Raw genomic sequence first — 20,602 nt, 5'->3', positions numbered from 1 at the left:
ATATAGTTAAGCTAAGTTCGGTGTCATGTTACTCAGCTTGGCAATGTTTGAAACATTAAACAGTTCTTTCCAGTCATTCCTTGTTGGACGCTGGTCCTTACTGGTGCCTTCTTTGTGCACCCTTACTTTCAGCTGGTCTGTTTTCATAAGTCTCTTTTTGGACTTGTGTCAAGTGGGAGCTGCTTCTGTCTGACTTCCTCGTACTGAGATGGCTCTAGCTTTTCTAAGCAGGAAGAGCTCAGGGCAGCAATCTGGTTGGGGAATTGCCTGGAATCTTTTGGTGGGTTACTTGGAGGGTGTGCTGGAGACTATACAGAGGAGGGAGGGCTAAAGAGCTCACCCTAGGCTATCTTTTGGTGCTGTCACTACCTGTATATACCTGTTTGTTGTCTTATAGACACTGCTTATTCTGGCATGCACTTGTCCAGCCTGTTAAGCTAAGCTCACCCAACAGAAAGTCTCTTAATTATTCTCTGAATTACCCATTTCCATCAGCAGGGCATTGAGAGATCCTATGAGCATTTATTTGGACATTGGAGATGTAAAAATGAACAAGATTGTCCTTGTCCCAAGTTGTTCATGGTCTAAAGTGGAGTGGGGGTAAAGGGACATACAAGAACAAAAATAAAACATATACAATGACTGTACTTTAATGGTGCTTTGTAAAAGTAACAGTGTGGGCCCGGGTGAAGGTTCCATATACCTCAGATTGCTCTCTCTATTTGTATCTCCTCTCTCTAGTCTAGAGCAACTCCTATTTCATTTTTGTCCTCACATTCAACTCATTTCACAAATATATATATTGAGTATTGACTGCTCCTTGCTGAGGCTGCAGCTATGTTGGACTTTTATTCTAGTTTGGGAATCAGATAATAAACAAACAAATAAGATATTATATAGTGATAAATAAAACAGGCGAAATGTAGCTAATGACTGCTGGTGGGGAGGGGCTGGGCGTCAAAGGGGAAAGGTCGCAACCACAAGCACAGAGGTCAGGGAAGGCCTTTTTTGGAGAGGGCACATGTGAGCTGAGACCTGATTGGTAAGAAATAAGCAGCCATGGGGAGAGCTGGAGGAAGAGCGCTGCTGGCAGGTAAAACTGGAAGGTGGGAGAAAGTTTGGGGTGTCTCAGGAATGGAGAGAAGGCCACATGACTAGAACCTAGAGTTAAGGGGGAGAATGACAGGAATTGAGGTCAGAGAAATCAGTAGGGGCCCCATCCTGAGGGCTGGAGATCGAGTTTGAATTTTGGCTCAGTGCAATTCAGAGAGGGCGAAATACTTCTTCCAGTGATCAGATATGCATGTTTCTCATCCAGGGTACTCTCTTCAGCATCTAAAGAAAACAGAATTAGTAATTAAAATATTGGCTGCTTGGTGAGAACAGAATTAGAGCAAAGGTAAATGAAAGGTCGTGAGGGATATTTTACATGGGCTACTGAAGGGTGCACACCATTGAGGATTTTCCCTTTTGAGTGTCTGGATATCTGTGAGCAACAGATATACTACCCTTCCTTGAACAAATTTTCAGTCCCCAGGTTTCCTTCTTTTTTACTGTTGACTGTCCATTTGTCTTTATTCTTTTTTTAAAAAAATAAGCTGGGCTTCCCTGGTGGCGCAGTGGTTGAGAGTCCGCCTGCCGATGCAGGGGACGCGGGTTCGTGCCCCGGTCCGGGAGGATCCCACATGCCGCGGAGCGGCTGGGCCTGTGAGCCATGGCCGCTGAGCCTGCGCGTCCGGAGCCTGTGCTCTGCAACGGGAGAGGCCACAGCGGTGAGAGGCCCGCGTACCGCAAAAAAAAAAAAAAAAAAAAAAAAAAAAAAAAAAAAGAGAGAGAGATGCATGATTTATTCCTAGCCCCCGAGTCTGATAAAGCTTTCATGTATATCTCTGGTTCTTAAAATGAGCAAATTGTCCACTAACAAACTGTGTACTTATAAGTGCCCTGGATTTGCAGGGTGTTTCCTCCATGCAGTTTACAAATATTTGCCTTTAATTACCTTCCGAAGACTAGTAGCCACCACAGCTTCTGGTTTCCTCCTCTCTCCTCCCTCTTCCTTCTTTCTACCTCCAGGGCCCTTGTTGCTGTTGCCATGACAACTGGAATGGAAAAGCCTCAGAATCTTATCTCTTACTTTGGGTATGTGCCACCCTATAAGGACATTATTGTATATCAGCCAAACTGGATTCTAGGGGCTGTTCTTTAAATATACCATTAAGTCATGTCGAAATTGGAACCCTAGAGGCAAGATTATGATGGTATTTAGTCAAGGACCTAAGAATTCTCAAGTCTTTCTTTCAGCTGGTCATCTCTTTCTTTGAGATCTTCAAAGAAAATATGTGCACTAATGACAAATCAAGGTACAGGAATGCTTTTTTACTAACTGGGACTTCACATCTAAACCCTAGTTCTAGTAAGTACATCCAGGCCTGGTGGAGATCCCTTTAGGCCTAAGCCAGGTTGGCTTGAGAAACCTGCTTGACCACTGAGAGACTGGAAAAAAGATCCTCCACCTCAAATCTGTCTTCTGGGCCCCAGGCTCTGGTAGCCATCTGCCTGCCATCTGACTCATCTTCAACTTATCAATCTCTCCATCCCTCTACTTCCTCCTCTCTATAAACAGCTCCAATACCCAGCGAATGGCCCAAGCCAGAAAACTGGGAGTCATCCTTGATTCTTCCCTTTCTCTTGCCTCCCTCCATACCTAGGCCTTCCCAAATCCTATGGGCTCTACCTCTACAAAAACTCAAAGATGTCTGCTTCTCTGCGTCTCCACTCCACCTCTTTAGAACAAAATGTAGTCAACTTCTGCCTGGGTTATTTTATTATAATAGCATTCTGATTCTACTTGTTTTTCCCCGAAGCCCTTCTCCCTAAAGCAGCTAGAGTGCTCTTTGAAAAAGATAAATTCAGACCATATCACTTTGCTCTTTAAAACTCTTTGTGCCTCCCGTTATACTTGGAATAAAATCCACACTCTTCACCCTGGCCTACAGGGCCCTGCCCTGAGTTCCCTGAGCAACTGTCCGGCCTCATCGGGCACCACTCTCCACCTGGCCCCCAATCCACTCACACTTTCCTTCCTTCAGCTCCCCATGTGCCTTGCAAATATCCGTCTTTAATTTCCTCTGAAGTCGAACAGCTGCCATAGTCCTGGTTTTCCCACCAAACTCTTTTCTCAGCTCTCAGCCTTTACGTCCTCAGCTCCTTCTACCTGAAACACATTTCCCCCTGCCTTTTTTTAAAAAAATGTATTTATTTATTTTTATGTTTGACTGCGTTGGGTCTTCGTTGCTGCACGCGGGCTTTCTCTAGTTGCTGTGAGCGGGGGGTACTCTTCTTTGCAGTGAGGGGGCTTCTCATCTCCGTGGCTTCTCTTGTTGCAGAGCACGGGCTCTAGGCACGCGGGCTTCAGCAGTTGTGGCTTGCGGGTTCTAGAGCGCAGGCTCAGTAGTTGTGGCCCATGGGCTTAGTTGCTCTGCAGCATGTGGGATCTTCCCAGACCAGGGCTCGAACCCGTGTTCCCTGCTTTGGCAGGTGGGTTCTTAACCACTGTGCCACCAGGGAAGCCCTCCCCCAGCCCTTTGCCAGCTCTTTGCACAGTTCTGTTTCCTTCTCAACCTTGAGGTCTAAGTTAAATGTCACTTTCTCAGCAAGGCCTTGTCTACCACCCTATCCAAAATTACCCTCCCTACCAATGATCCTCTATCGATACACCCTGTTTATTTCCTACATAATATTTCCCAGAACATCTAACTCTTTTGTTTATTCATTTGTGTATTTACTAAGTTTGCCTTCCCAACTAAGAAAATAAATTCCTTGAAGGCAGGGACTAGATCTGTTTTATTCACCATCAATGGCACATAGGAGGAACATAATATGTGTTAGATACGTGAAGGATCCTGCCTGAAATTTTGCACCCAGGAAAGGAATAAGAAATGCTTTTTCCTCTTCTTCCTTCCCTCTCTCAGTCAGGGTATTGGTGGATGGAATTCCACTCAGATGGTACAAACGAAGAGATGTTAATGAAGAGATTTTTCACTGAGGCATGGGTGGGGTTAAGAGAACCAACACAAGATGTTGAGATACCAAAGACTAGCAAGAGCAGGGAGAGGTTATACCCCCAAGGCAAGGGGAGGGGATGGAGTTGGGGGAGGGAAGGGGAGTGAATGAAGGATGTCCCCGGAGCCCAGTAAGAGCTAGAGCTGTGGAGGAGGGGCTGGCCAGCTAGAGATGTAGCCCCTGCCAGATTGGCAGCAGCTATGCAAGACAGGAACAGATGAAGAAACACCCCATCCTCTCTCTCCTCTTCACTTGTCTCTGATCCATGCCCCTCCTTGGCCAAAGCCAAGCAAGGGAACCCAGATAAATGAATCCATTTGTAGCCCAGTCTTCCAGAGCACAGAGCAGGTGGTAAATGGAGAATAATCAGCACAGATGTTGTCTCCTAGCAGCTGGAACTCAGGCTGGTCTTGCTCCTATTGACCTAGAGGTCAATCAGATTTGGAGTTTATGCTTGGAATTTAACTACCACTTATACTATTATGCCTAAGGAAAAAACATTTGGATCTTGAAACAACCAACTAAGTAATAAACTTGGGAACAGAATTCACTAGGGCATCGGCGCCTGCCTTTAGAGTGAATGAGTGGGTGAGTTGTTTTTATTATTTATAAGCACAGCACAGCCTACTCAGGAAAAGAAAACTCCTATAATCTTATCTGGCTACCTATAAATCAAATTATGGAGCATTTTGGTGCTATCCATAGTATCCTCACAAAATATATGGGACCAGTATTTGGCAAATTTGATTTCTAGTTTCTTTCAAACCAATTACAGAGAAAATGTAGCTACAACTTTTTTTCTGAGGCAAAAAGCTTTAAGTCTTTGAGTTCTAGTTTCCATCCTGCTCTGAACAGTTGTCGTGTGAGAATGTCCATTTCGGACTCATTTTATTCTGCACCCAGAGTAATACAGAATTGCACCCAGCTGAGTTTTAAAAAAATTTTATTGAAGTATAATTGATTTACAATGTTGTGTTAATTTCTGCTGTACAGCAAAGTGACTCAGTTATACATATATATATTCTTTTCCATTATGGTTTATCACAGGATATTGAATATAGTTCCCTGTGCTATACAGTAAGAACTTGTTGCTTCTCCATCCTCTATATACTAGTTTGCATTGCTACTCCCAAACGCCCAGTCCTTCCCTCCCCACCCAACCCTTGGCAACCACAAGTCTGTTCTCTGTCTTTGAGTCTGTTTCTGTTTCAGAGATATGTTCATTTGTGTCATATTTTAGATTCTGCATATAAGTGATGTCATATGGTATTTGTCTTTGACTTACTTCACTTGGTATGGTAATCTCTAGGTCCATCCATGTTGCTGCAAATGGCATTATTTCATTCTTTTTTTATGGCTGAGTAATATTTGTACCCAGCTGATTTTAAGGATATTGGTCATCTTGGAGTTTTCGTAAGGTTTTACAGACATATGCTGGGGGAAAAATAAGAAGTGAGATGCAAGTCTTCCTGAAAGGTGATAATGCTGCTTGGGGAAAAAAGTCATTTCATCTTTATAACTCTAGCAGTCGGAGCTGGAGCTGGGTTGTATGGCTGGGGAGAATCACAATATTAATATACAGCTTCTCTTTAGAAATCTTTATTTTAGAGTACAACTTGAACACTGAGACAGCTATATTGAATGTCTAAATAGGAATGGAAGGGTCATAGGACAGAGAAGCAGCTGCCCAATTTGTTGTATCTTTGTTAATTAAGTGCTAGATCTGTGAATGGAGCATCAGAGTAGCAAACAGCAACCTCATTTTCAATTCATTTTTCTCTTTGCTTAAAATGTTCTAAATATTGGAAACAAAAACTACCAATATTTAATTGGAATGTCTCCCCTTTGTCTACTCTGCATTGTGTAACAAGAAAGCATAAAATATACTTACTGTGTTTATTGATTAATTTATGCTTAGAAAGTAATAGAATGCTAGTTTAAGAGAGGCTGCATTTTATCTTCCTTTGGTGTGGAAAATGTAGAAAAGAGTCAAATTGCTCTAAGCTCTCAAATGCTTGAAACACAGAGGCTTGTAACAAAAATCAAATCTGCCTCTGATTTCCTTGTGTTCTGAGATTCCACAGACAGAAAATTCTCTCCTAAAAGAACCACATACCACCTGGCACATATCCTGAGAGAAGCAAAGCAGGGTGGATGGTAGAGTGAAATATAAGCTCAGCGGAGGAATACTTGGAAAGCCACTTCATAACAATAAAGATCTTAATTAAATCACCCAGGACCTTCTTCCATAATGATACGCACCAGGTGTTTCTGCTTCCATTTAATCAGCTCAGCATTGTTCCTCTTTTAGAAATGACACATACTTGTTGGGGTGTATCCAGCTGAAACACACATCAACATAAAGTACAGTGCTTTTAAAATGTGTTCTCGGGCTTCCCTGGTGGCGCAGTGGTTGAGAGTCCGCCTGCCGATGCAGGGGACGCGGGTTCGTGCCCCGGTCCGGGAAGATCCCACATGCCGCGGAGCGGCTGGGCCCGTGAGCCATGGCCGCTGAGCCTGCGCGTCCGGAGCCTGTGCTCCGCAACGGGAGAGGCCACAGCAGTGAGAGGCCCGCGCAGCACAATGAAGCGTGGCCCCCGCTTGCCACAACTAGAGAAAGCCCTCGCACAGAAACGAAGACCCAACACAGCCATAAATAAATACATCTAAAATGTGTTCTCTCTCTCTCTCTCCCCATATAAATATAAATATATATAAAATATATGTATATATATAGCCTCATTTCTTTCACTATCTGTGGGCAGAGCTTAATGGGTCACCCAGGATGAGGGATGAAGTAGAAATAAGGCAGTTCCATGTTTATAGACACAAAAACGCAGTAACTGTAGTCTTATGGAAACTAAGCTTAAGAAATGCAAGGCATTCACTGGTTTCTCTCAGAAGTCTCTCAGATATAGGAGAAATATGTGTGAGCTTTGGGCTTTCATTTATCCAAATATGAGGCATTTATTTGCTAGAGTCAACCGACTGCTAGTGGATGGAAAAGATTAGTGCAGGTCCTATTTGGCAGGCGTCTCGGCAGAAACCCATATGCTCTATGACATTGATTATAATTATTTTTCCATCATTCCCAGGTTATGTTCTTAGCAGGAATGTGAGCCAACTCTTTCCCTAGGAAGGCTCCTGCTGTGAAACCATCTTTGGCAATGAATCTTTAACAAAAGATCAGGAACTTGACACTTACTTTTAAGCACGAGAAGAAAATGTGTGCAACGTTGGAAGCAAATGCGGGATAGGAAGAGCTTCTAACCAGTTGCAGGAGGAGCAGTGGAACAGGAAGAAATGTTATATGACAGGCCAGTGGCTTTACTTTTGTGAAATAGCAACTAATGACTAGGTATGGAATATGTAGACTACGTATATAATATTAAGCTGTAATGTCTCTCTCTCTTTTTTTTAAGATAAACCTACCTAAATTCTTTTTTTTTCTTTTTAAATACTTATTTATTTAAGGACTTCCCTGGTGGTACAGTGGTTAAGACTCTGAGCTCCCAATGCAGGGGGGCCTGGGTTCGATCCCTGGTCAGGGAACTAGATCCTACATGCGTGCCACAACTAAGAGTTCAAATGTCACAACTAAGCAGCCCACCTGCCACAACTAAGACCCGGGGCATCCAAATAAATAAATAAATATTTTAAATTATTTATTTGGATGCCCCGGGTCTTAGTTGCAGCACTCGGGCTCTTCATTGCAGCCTGTGGGATCTTTAGTTGTGGCGTGTAGGATCTAATTCCCTGACCAGGGATCGAACCCAGGCCCCTGCATTGGGAGCTCGGAGTCTTAATCACTGCACCACCAGGGAGGTCCCTTTAAAGTTTTTTTAAAGTAGAAGATGTAGGAGCAATGTGTTCGTTATTTTGGATCAGGTGTGTCTTTATGATTTGATATTCAACTGATCATCAAGGAGATTGTTAGGACACTGGTTGTAAGAGAAATTTAGGATGATATATTAAGAAACAAGAAGAACAATCATTTTCATTCTAATTGACTAGATCAACTGAGATTAAAAATTTTTTTTTTCAGAAAGAACATGTGCATTACAATTTGTGAATTCATTCATCTGAGTTGGGGGGGGAGTTCTTGGTGGAAAGGTTAAATAAAGTACTCTGGATGCTTCCATGAGGTGAGAATTTTTCATCCTCACCCTGTCCACCTACAGTAAGGAAATTTCTTCAAAATTAATTTAGAAAGCAACAGGCTTTTTAAAGGCAGAAATGGCATGGCAGAAAATGGCATGGCTGTCAGAAAATTACCAAATTAAACATAAAAGAGTGTCAGCTTCTCTCTTAAAGGATGGTTATTTCTATTTCATGGTTTAGTGCACTGTAATGATTAGTGTCTCCATTAAAATCAAATGCAGAATATAATTAAGTAAATCCTTCAGGTTACATGTCTTTTAAAATTCCGGTACCTGAAGGACTCACCAGAGGAAGTAATAAGTACTTTAATAAATGTCCTGTACCATAAATTTAGTTCAGATGTGACAAAGTCAGCAGAAGCCTCATCATAGACAGTTTATAAGCACTGGACTGGTAAGTGTTTTCTGTTTTTTTTGTTTTTGATGAGTTAGAATTTTCTAACCTTTTGGATAAAGTTCCTAATGGTATTCTTCTTGCTACCTTTATGAAAACTTTAGCCCAGGTGGATGTGTACATGCTTATAGATGAGAATGAGATCAAATGAAAAGTATTGATTTAAAAAGGAAACCACATATTATTGAGAACTGAAATGTATCACAGGAACGGACCTGTGAATACTACATCAAAACTCATTGTGGAGGATAAATTACCCACCCTTGTAATAGAGTTTTTAAATATGGAAAATATATACTGTTCGTCACGTCTTAACGTGTAGGTTTACATTTGGTTACATAATCACAATTCAATTTCCATCTCACTTTTGATGGTCATTATCATATCAATACAAAATCATATTTCTAGAAACCATTACCATTACTTGTACTTGCATTCTTTCTTTTAAAGACCTTCTTGGTTTGGCATAGGTGGAGATGTTAATGGTAATGGGAAAAAAGATAATAACAGTTCTCTACTGCTAGGAAAATGAACATATCCACCAGGATGGAGGAAAGCTAAAGAATTCCCATTCATAGTCTGCCTTATCTCTTCATTAGCATAAGAGCTAACATTTACCAGTTGTGCAAGGGTGTCTGCTAAACATTTTACATGCATTCTCTCATTTAATTCTCATAAAAATCTTAAATATTTTATATATTTAAGCCCCCCCCCACAATCCAATGAGAGAGGTAATAATAGCCTCATTTTATACTGAGAAAACTGAAGCTTAGAGAGTTTAAGTTATCTGCCCAAAATCACGCAGGGAGGAAGTCATTTCTTGTAACCATCTGTGTCAGCTGTGTCTTCCAGGAAGCTAAGAGTGCAAGGAGCTGATTTGGGTAAAATGCCTGTGAAGTAAAAAATGGGGAGGAAGCAGAATGAGATAAGGAAAGCCTTTGGGCAATGATTCAAATCTGACACTTGGGAAAGAAAAGTGGGGAAGATACAGGATTGAACAAGGAGTGACTTGGAACTCAGTGCAGATCTGACAAAGTTTTGACCAACCCAGTGGGAGGCTCTGGAGTGAAGATTGCCAATTAGAGGAGATCCATGTTGGGCAGAAATAGTTCAGGCCCGAGTTAAACAACCACGTTCAGTTATTGTCTAGGGGAGATTCAGGAAGAGTGTGGCCTCAGCTCAAAAACTGAGGTATATTCTGAAGATGCTGCAGCTGGATGCTGTCAAGCCAATTGCTCTCCTAGCAGCTGGCTGGATGGAAGTACTTTCTGGAAGGGAGATCCAAGTGGTGCATCTTTCTGACGGCCACAGTCTACCCTATGGCACCATGCAGACCCACTTCTTCTTTCACATTTGGGAACAGCTCCTCCAGGGTTCCAGTGCACCTTTCTTCTTGCAGAGGAACTTAGAAGAGGTATATTAGTTGGATAAAAACTATGGTCCTTATCACTGCAGTTGGTCTTGGGGCCACAGCTGGTACTCATGCTTTCCTCTCTCCACTAACCATTCTAAATTTACTTGCCCTTAGCTATCATCTCTATTTGTTTCAGCAACTTACCTGGTGGTGGAACACAACCTTCACTTCTGAGGGGACTGACCCAGTGGTAATCATACCTTTCTCAGGCTGAGGTTGCTGTATTTGTCGTATACATTCTTAGTTGGGCAAGAAAGTACCATAAAGCACCCAAATGGGTCACCCGAGTTCCATACATAGTCTTCCTTGCCCCTAATTTGTAACAACAGCCCTCCTCCTCCTACTAATCAGAGCCATTACCCTTACCAAGATGGTGACTCTTCCTCTTGCTTGCTTGTCCATGGACACAAGGAACTAAAAGTGCCCAAGGAGGAGCCATAGCTTGTAGATCAAATGGAGCTCTTGCTGGTTCTTCATTCATGACTTTTTATTAGGGCAACTGATCTCAGCCTCCTGCTTCCTGCTTTCTTTGGACTATATATTAAGCAATACCCACATTAGGTGTCCATCTATTTTGCCCCTTGGGATGCCCCTTGGGATGTCATATTCTTTTTTTTTTTTTTTCCAGTACCCCCGGGTGGGCTCCAGGGGGATGTCATATTCTCTCTCTTATTTATTTATTTTTTTTGGCCGTGCCTTGCAGCTTGTGGGATCTTAGTTCCCCAAACAGGGACTGAACCTGGGCCCTCGGCAGTGAAAGTGCAGGGTCCCAACCGCTGGACCGTCAGGGAATTCCCGGGATGTCATATTCTATTGACCATCTGCACAGTTCTCTTTGGGTCAAGCCCCCTTGGCTGTTGTTCTGCTGGTCATTACAGTAAATGTGACCCCCCCCCGGATCCTGGTGCTTAAGTGCTGCCCCCTGACCTCTAGTGCTTCAGGGCCCCATGAGGCCCATTTCTATCAGTAAGCCAAGCTCTGTGACAATCTCTCCTACTGGCAGCCTTAGCCATCTCTGAACTTCTTACTGTTCTGGTGTCCCTCTCTCTACCATATTCCTGAAGACTTTGGCAAATGAAGTGTATGTGGGGTTCGATCTGGTTCGATCCATGGCCTATGTGTGTAACATAATCTTCTGGTGGGTCTTTTGGCCTCACATAAAATATCTATTCCAACATGCCTACCTCCCTCAGCGTCTTCTTCTTTTTCTAAAGACACTGTACAGTTTAATTAATTAATTAATTTATTTATTTATTTAGGTTGCGCTGGATCTTAGTTGCAGCAGGCACATTCCTTAGTTGCAGTTCTCAGGCTCATTAGCTTGGCGGCTCCTTAGTTGTGACATGCATGTGGGATCCCATTCCCTGACCAGGTATCAAACCCACATCCCCTGCATTGGAAGGCAGATTCTTTACCACTGGACCACCAGGGAAGTTCCCCTCTCTCAGCTTCTTTATTCCTTCCCCTACCATCTGTCAGGGTGATGCAGACATTTTGACTTCACTGAGAATGGACGCACCTCAGAGAGCCACCTCAGCAGTGAGTTTTCCCCTTCCTCTGAAGGCCTTGCCAAGTGTTAACTCCCATATGCTGGGAGAATAAGGATATAGGATTTCAAGAAATTTTTTTCACCAGTGTTATGTTCTGGGACCCTTAGTCACACACCCTCAAAATACAGTCCCACCAGTACTCTGGCTCCTACTGGGACATGCTGGCTTGTTTTTGCAGCTCTGTTGGGGGATAGTCCATTTTCTCTCTTCTCAGACCCCGCTGAATTATGCTGCAACTTAACATAGTTGTGGATCTTTCAGCCAGGAGAGGAGGCGAGGCTGATGCTGAGAGAGATCCCTGTTTTCTTGTGAAGCTGAGGCTTCTACAGTGTCTTTTTACCCCTGGGAGTGCTTGCTCTAAGTAGGGAGGGGAGCACCTCTGCAGTCTCTGAGGGTTCAGCGGAGTCAAGGGAGTCAAAATAGTCAGGGGGATACTCCAGATCGTCTCATCTCTTTTGTCAGGGTCCCAGGCTTCATATACCAGGGCCCTGACCATAAGAGACCATAACATGGCATAACAGACTCAGCTTCAATCATGTTAGAAGCTCTTCAACTCAGGAATTCCCTAGCAGTCCCTGGCAGGGACTTCCCTGGCAGTCCAGTGGTTAGGACACAAGTTCAATCCCCAGTCAGGGAACTAAGATCCTGCAAGCCACATGGTGCGGCCAAAAAAAAAAGAAAGAAAGAAAATGGGGACTTCCCTGGTGGTCCAGTGGTTAAGACTTGCGCTCCCAATGCAGGGGGCCCGGGTTCAATCCATGGTCAAGGAACTAGACCCTGCACACCACAACTAAAAATCTGGCAGGGTGCAACTAAGATCTGGCACAGCCAAATAAATAAATATTTTTTAGGGCTTCCCTGGTGGCGCAGTGGTTGAGAATCCGCCTGCCGATGCAGGAGACACGGGTTCGTGCCCTGGTCCGGGAAGATCCCACGTGCCGCGGAGCGGCTGGTCCCGTGAGCCATGGCTGCTGGGCCTGCGCGTCCGGAGCCTGTGCTCCGCAATGGGAGAGGCCACAACAGTGAGAGGCCCGCATACCGCAAAAAAAATAAAAATAAATAAATAAATAAATAAATATTTTTTAAAAAGAAAGAAAGAAGAAGAGAGACTTCCCTGGTGGCACAGTGGTTAAGAATCTGCCTGCCAATGCAGGGGACACGGATTCAAGCCCTGGTCCAGGAAGGTCCCACATACCACAGAGCAACAAAGCCCGTGCGCCACAACTACTAAGCCTGTGCTCTAGAGCCCATGAGCCACAACTACTGAGCGCATGCACTACAACTACTGAAGCCCACGCACCTAGAGCCTGTACTCTGCAACAAGAGAAGCCACTGCAATGAGAAGCATGCACACCGCAAGGAAGAGTAACCCCTGCTTGCCACAGCTAGAGAAAGCCCATGTGCAGCAATGAAGACCCAACACTGCCAAAAATAAATTAATAAATAATAAACAAATAAATTTTTTTAAAAAGGAAAATATTTGTGAATGAATCAATGGACAAAGGATTAATCTCCAAAATATATAAACAGCTCACTCAGCTCAATATTTAAAAAACAAACAACCCAATCGAGAAAAGGGCAGAAGACCTAAACAGACATTTCTCCAAAGAGGACATACAGATGGCCAAGAAGCACATGAAAAGCTGCTCAACATCACTAATTATTAGAGAAATGTAAATCAAAACTACAATGAAGTATCACCTCATACCAGTTAGAATGGGCATCATCAGAAAATCTACAAACAACAGATGCTGGAGAGGGTGTGGAGAAAAGGGAACCCTCCTGCACTGTTGGTGGGAATCTTCCTACCATGAAATGAAAGTGTGCCTGAGAATAAAGCCAGCACAGAAGGAGAAAAAGCAGAGACATCAAGAGACCTGTGGTCCTGATAACATCACTGAAGCCCCTGACTCCAGATACGCCTGAAGTCAGCATATTCCTGGACTTTTTTAGTTACATAAGCCAATACATACCTTTTTCTTCTTTTAGATCATTGAAGCTGGGTTTTCTATCACTTGGAAATAACTAACTTTTTTTTTTTTTTTTTAAATTTTATTTATTTATTTATTTATTTTTGGCTGTGTTGGGTCTTCATTGCTGCGCGCGGGCTTTCTCTAGTTGCAGCGAGCGGGGGCTACTCTTCGTTGCGGTGCACAGGCTTCCCATTGCAGTGGCTTCTCTCATTGTGGAGCACGGGCTCTAGGCGCACGGGCTTCAGTAGTTGTGGCACGCGGGCTCAGTAGTTGTGGCTCACGGGCTCTAGAGCACAGGCTCAGTAGTTGTGGCACACGAACTTAGCTGCTCTGCGGCATGTGGGATCTTCCCGGGCCAGGGATCGAACCCGTGTCCCCTGCCTTGGCAGGCAGATTCTTAACCGCTGCACCACCAGGGAAGCCCCAGAAAGAACTAACTTCTGATAGTCATTCATTTAGTCAGTCAATATTGACTATTTTCAGCGTTTCTGACATTGTTCCGGTATAAGAATATAGCAGTGAACAAAACAGGCAACTGTCTGTTGGCCTGGAACTTACATTCTTGTGGGAAGAACTGAAGGAGAAGAAAAAAGTAAATATATAGACATATGTCGATTAGTGATAAGCTTTGTGTGGGAAAAATGAAGCTCTGTAAGGGGAAGGACATGTTATAGGGGACTCAGGGACAGCTTCACGGATATGGTGACTTTTAGCGGAGACCTAAGATACATTGAAGGAGAGAGCCATGAGAGAAGTGGTAGGAGGATTCCAGGAAGAGGAAACGGCAAGTTCAAAGGTCCAAAGGAGGAAGTTTGCTTGCAGAGCAATGAGGCCAGTGTTGGGAGTGTGGTGAGCGAGGAGGTGTGGGTAGAAGATGAAGTCAGAAAAGTATCAGGTTCAAACCATCCAGCCCTCACCAGCCGTTGGAGCTTTGTGGTTTTACATCATGTGTGATGGGAGTCCATTGGAGGGTTTTAAGAAAAGGAATGACATGGGCTAACATATTTTCAAAGAATTAATTTGGGTGTTGAATGGAGGGGGCAAGGGCAGAACAGAATCTCGGTAGGAGATTGCAGTAATCCAGATTAGAGATGATGGTGGTTTAGGGAGGGGTAGGTAGTGCAGGGGACATGGAGAAGTGGACGCACGTGGGGTATATTCTGAATGTAGAGCAGACGGGATTTGTTCATGAATTGGATGTGAGGATGGAAAAAAAAGAGATGACTCTAAGAGAATGTCATTCTCTAAGAGAATGACTCTAACGTTTGTGGCCTGAGCAACTGGAAGTTTGGGATAAAATTGCAGTCCTTTTTTTATTAAGTCTGAGATGCCCGAGATACCCAAGGTCTGCTGCCGAGACATTCAGGGTAGAGGCATAGAATAGAGATAGACATTTGGGAGTCATCAGTCATGATGACTGATTTTGGCCGTGCCGCCTGCCTTGCGGGATCTTATTTCCCCCAACAGGGATTGAACCCGTGCCCCGTGCAGTGGAAGCGTGGAGTCTTAACGACCAGACTGCCAGGGAGGTCCCAGTGCATACATGGTATTTAAAACTGTGAAACTGGATGAAACATGAGTATAGACAGAGAAGAGATATGAGGGCTGAGTCGTGGGACATTCCCGTGTTCAGAGCTCAGAGAGAGGAGGAGGAACCAGTAATGAAGACTGAGAAGGAACGGCTATTGCAGCAGCTGCTTTTGTATACCCGGAAGAAAATGGTTTAAGGAGGAAGTGATCAACTGTAGGAAGGTACAAAAGGTACTGATTGCTGGGACAAGGAAAATGAGGGCCAGAAATTTATTACTGGATTGAGCAATGCGGAGCTTTTAGCACTTACTTCGGTCTTGCATACTATCAATTGACATTTGTTTATTTTTATCTCCTCCCATTTAGATGTAACCTCTGCAACATTTTGTTTTGTTCACTACTACATTCCTAGTGCCTAATAGTGCCTGGTATATGGTAAATGCTCAACAAATATTTCTCAATAAGTATCTCTTGAATGGAAAAATGTGAAGAACAAGAAAAACTTGCATTTTATTTCTTTATTGCTTTGTACATAGATAGCTTTTATTTTATATTTCGACAGAGGAAGTAATGGTATAGCATTAGATTTTGAATTATGTTGAAAATTTGGCAAGGGATTTAACCTCACTAAGCTTTTATTTGCTTATTGATAAAAGGAGAGGGATAATAATACGTTTGAGAATGTATCCCCCAAAATGTCCCGTAAGTACTCAATTAATGCTTTGTAAATCTGAAGGGGTCACATGGACCAGAACACAGTGACATGCAAATTTATTTTAGATAAATACGTTGTTTGACATGGGAAGTTTCATTTATTTGAGGAGTCTGAAAAAAGGAAATGTTGCTAGTAGGTTGCATTTCCAACAAGAAGCATTTGCCTGTGTCTCAGGATGAGATAAGGGCCATAATACATTGAGATTAGTCTTGCTATTATGGTTGTTTAACACTGAAATGTAATAGCTTTGATGCTTTTTATTTTTTGTATTTTTGTCTTGTAGATTCTATAGTTCAAGTACCATTATACTGTAGACCTAAGATGGGTAGACTTTGGTAAGGCCACTTCCTCTAGACCTACACCTTTCCCTAGATTGCCCAGATCTGAATCTTAAAGAAGGCACAGAGTTGGCTAGAGCAGATGCCAAGGCTTGGAAAAACTGCAAATTCATTGTGATCTAAGCATTAATCTTAAAAGGTTAACTAGGAAGTTCTTAAAGGATCTTGTAGGTTTAAAGTAAGTAAAGATTATATTTTAAAAGAGATTGGCCTTTAGCAGGGGAAAAATGTGCTGAGTGAAGAGGTGAGATAACAAGTCAGAGTTAAATTCTTCTGGATTATCACTTAAGCAGCCTGGGCAAGGAGCCAAATCTCTTGGGTTAATATTTCTTTTCCCTTGTTGTCCAGGATTAGGCAACAACGTAGCCTTCTGTCATTTTGCATTTCTTTGTCTGTTAAACAAGTCAACAGGTGATAACCTGAAGTCCCTTTGGACCCAGAATATTTGGCCAACACTGTACCCTTAGTAGATGCCCAGAATGGATGACGTTTTGGTATTGATGTATTGATACTGGACATCTTGGGGTGGCGATGACTGAAGTTCTGGTTCTTTGGAAATTAGTGCTCATGGACAGGTACTAGCCATTACAAGATGCTAAGAACTTGAAAGACAAATTATTTAGAGAAAACCTCCTAGGGTAAACTTCCAAATGGGGACAGAGTTTGTATTAGCATGCCAAGTCTTCTACCTCTCTTGATAATACTACCTTTTGCTGTGAAATGTGGGTTATTAGTGATAGGAGAGGAGAGACTGACTCAGAAAGGATGTCAAAATGTGGCAATAAGAAAAAAGATTTTTAAGACTTAGTGTTCCCTTCATGGAAATGGCTCAAAGCATCACATTGTGGATTCCATTTTTGTACATGGGCTTCATAAGGGCAGTAACATCTCCCAAGTTACTAAATCTCACTGGTCTTTGCCATTATTATTACCTCATTTATTTAACACTTCCTAATGTTAGACATTATGTTAGCTGTTTTACATATACTATTCATTTACTTCTCACAGAAAAACGTTATGAGATCGGCACTATTAACATTCTCACTTCATACAAGGAAAACTGAGGCTTAATCCCAGTATCGGTAAGACCTTTGTGATGTGCAGCATCTGGTTAGTGGGAAATAAGTGACTAGCTGAGGTGCTAAGAAGGAAAAACACAGTTAAGAGCAATTTAACAAAGGCTAGAGTGTAGTTATCATGGAACAAGAGCATGCAGAGCTCAGAAAAGTGCTTTCCCAATGTTTCCAGGGCTCTTATGAAAAGAAACATGTACATTAGATTAATTTTTTTTTTTTTTTTTCCCGTTACGCGGGCCTCTCACCGTTGTGGCCTCTCCCGTTGCGGAGCACAGGCTCCAGACGCGCAGGCTCAGCGGCCACGGCTCACGGGCCCAGCCGCTCCGCGGCATGTGGGAACTTCCCGGACCGGGGCACGAACCCGTGTCCCCTGCATCGGCAGGCGGACCCTCAACCACTGCGCCACCAGGGAAGCCCTAAAAATTTTTTTTATTGGAGTATAGTTGATTTACAATGTTGTGTTAGTTTCAGGTGTACAACAAAGTGCTTCAATTTTATCTGTATATATACACACACTTTTTGTACATATATGTATATGTTCTTTTTCAGATTCTTTTCCATTATAGGTTATAACAAGTTAATGAGTAGAGTTCCCTGTGCTATACAGTAGGTCCTTGTTGGTTATCTATTTTATATATAGTAGTATGTCAATCCCAAACTTCTAATTTATGCCTCCCCGCCCCCAGACATTAGTTTTTTTTTTTTTTTTTTTTTTGCGGTATGCGGGCCTCTCACTGTTGCAGCCTCTCCAGTTGCGGAGCGCAGGGTCCAGACGCGCAGGCTCAGCGGCCATGGCTCACGGGTCCAGCCACTCCGCGGCATGTGGGGTCTTCCCGGACCGGGGCACGAACCCGTGTCTCCTGCATCGGCAGGCGGATTCTCAACCACTGCGCCACCAGGGAAGCCCTAGATTTTTTTATTCATTGACATTTTGCTTCTTTCCGTGAGTTGGACCCTATATTAGGACTGGGAATATGATAATGAACAAATGCAGTTTGCAGGCTATTGAAAGACAGATAATTCAAATAATGGTATTAATAATATAAGTGCTGTAATATAGAGCAATGTTTCCAAGACTTTTCTGAAGGAATCCCCTGGGTGACTTGTTAAATATACAGATTATCAACCTTCTCCCATAGAAATTCTGAGGTCCTAGATTATGCTTTTTAGCAAGCACCATAGCTGAGTCTTAGATTCAGGAAAGTTTGGGTGTGTGCCCAAGTATTTTGAGTGATCAGAGGTGGGGTGTCTTTCCATCCTGGGGCGTTAAGGATGGCGTCACAGAGGAGATGGCAACTGAAGAGGAGGTGTGGGGTAAGTAGGTATTCCATCCCTCAGCAAGGGGACCCATGTGTTCCAAGGTATGGAGGTGAGAGCAAGCATAACCTATCTAGGACGCTGGCAGCAATTAGACACCAGTGGGCCACAAAAGATAGAAAGGGAAATAGCAAAGGATAAGACTGGGGAGAAAGTTGGAGTCCAGATTATGAGGATTCTGGAATGCCATGTGAAGAAATTTAGATTTTGAGAGATGATTTTTAGACTGCCTCAGCCTTTATATAATTTACATTTTTATATTAATATTATTTATGTTCATATTGCATCTATAATAATTGGATATTATATATTATTTATAAAATAGATGCACAGTATTTGTATATGTATGTATTAATATTAGATACCATTCACCTAATATTTATATATTATTATAGTAGGATATATTATTCATTTATAGCTTTTCTATGTAATGAAATTAATTCATTTTTAATTTTCCTTAGACAAGACTTGGTGGTGCATGACAGAGGAATGAGAGACTTGTTTGTTTGGTCCTCAGCAGAAGAGTCATGCTGCTGGGAGTAGATGTGGTCAGATTAGGGGAGAGAACCAACATGAGAGAACCAAGATAGAGAGGCGGGCTTCGCAGGGAAAGCTGTGGGAAAGACTGGAGTAGCATCTCCTCCCTCTTGAGAGCTTCTGTGTTCAAACCAAAAGAGAATTTTCTACTTTGCTTTTATGAGACTGGATGTTTTCTATATGAAACCAGATCTAAACATTTAGGTATAAAATACTGAAATCCAAAAATCCTTTTAAAAATGTATATTTGGGGCTTCCCTGGTGGCGCAGTGGTTGAGAATCCGCCTGCCGATGTAGGGGACACGGGTTCGTGCCCCGGTCCAGGAAGATCCCACATGCCGCGGAGCGGCTGGGCCCGTGAGCCATGGCCGCTGAGCCTGTGTGTCCAGAGCCTGTGCTCCACAACGGGAGAGGCCACAACAGTGAGAGGCTCGCGTACCGGGAAAAAAAAAAAAAAAAAAAAAAAAAATATATATATATATATATATTTGATCACTAAGGATAAGGAACCCTCTATATTAATTCCAAGGACTACTACATGCTCAGATGTCCCCTGCTCCAGGGAAACCTTCTCTGCCTTCTTTCCTCTGTCTCACCCTAGTTCAGGCACCTCTCCTCCAGGCTTCTGTAATATCCTGTGTGGGCCTAACCATATCGCACATGCATATTATATCCTTATTTGTTTATATGTTTATTATTGCATATTACATGCTTATTTGTCTGTCTTTGTATCCATAGGGATGAGCAAAGGCACAGAATGAGTTAGTGTTTTTTTGAATGAAAGAAAAAGAGATTGAATGAGAGAGAGAGAGAGAAAGAATACTGTGTTTATTCTTTGAAACCATATTATTATCAGGACTTTTGACTACTCTGAACTGAATTGATGAATAAATGCTTTTTCTCAACAACTTAGGGAAGCCTGTATTTGATGTAGTTTAAAAGCACAGATAAAAGCTCCTCTGTTAGTATGAATTTGTGCAGTAATTTCAAAACTAGTGTTGGTATATAGCACATTTAAGCCACACTGCTCACAGATCACATATAATGTTATGTATGTTTTAAGGAGGACATTTCAAGTCAGAAGTTCTAAAGGAGAGAAAGGCAAAAATTTAATATTGTCTTCTAGAATTTTAACCCACTTATGCTTTTTTTAAGAACAATTTTTGCTCAAAACCCATTAGATTTATATGTAACATATATAAAAACTCCAGAACAGAAAGCTATTATTTTGTATTTCACATTATCAATTCTCTCATTTTAGATGGGAAACATTTAAAAATAGTTTCCATTTCATCTTTAATGTGGTTTAGCCCTGATTTTTTAGACTGGCTTAGTATCCTGTGATTATTGTATCAACACAATGAAATATTTCAAAACAACCCTTCTTTTGTAAAACAATTAGATTTATAGAAAAAGAACCCATGCTTTTTTCTTTTGTTGGGTCACTTCAAATTTTCATTATTAAAAACTTTCCATTTTCTTTTAATGGTTACAAATCTATTATTTAAAAATAATTTTTCTAGAAAAAAACAATTA

The sequence above is a fragment of the Kogia breviceps genome, chromosome 19, assembly GCF_026419965.1.
Source record: "Kogia breviceps isolate mKogBre1 chromosome 19, mKogBre1 haplotype 1, whole genome shotgun sequence".
Classification (NCBI taxonomy): Eukaryota; Metazoa; Chordata; class Mammalia; order Artiodactyla; family Physeteridae; genus Kogia; species Kogia breviceps.
The sequence above is the reverse complement of the archived record's forward strand: the minus strand, read 5'-3'. Positions refer to the sequence as shown.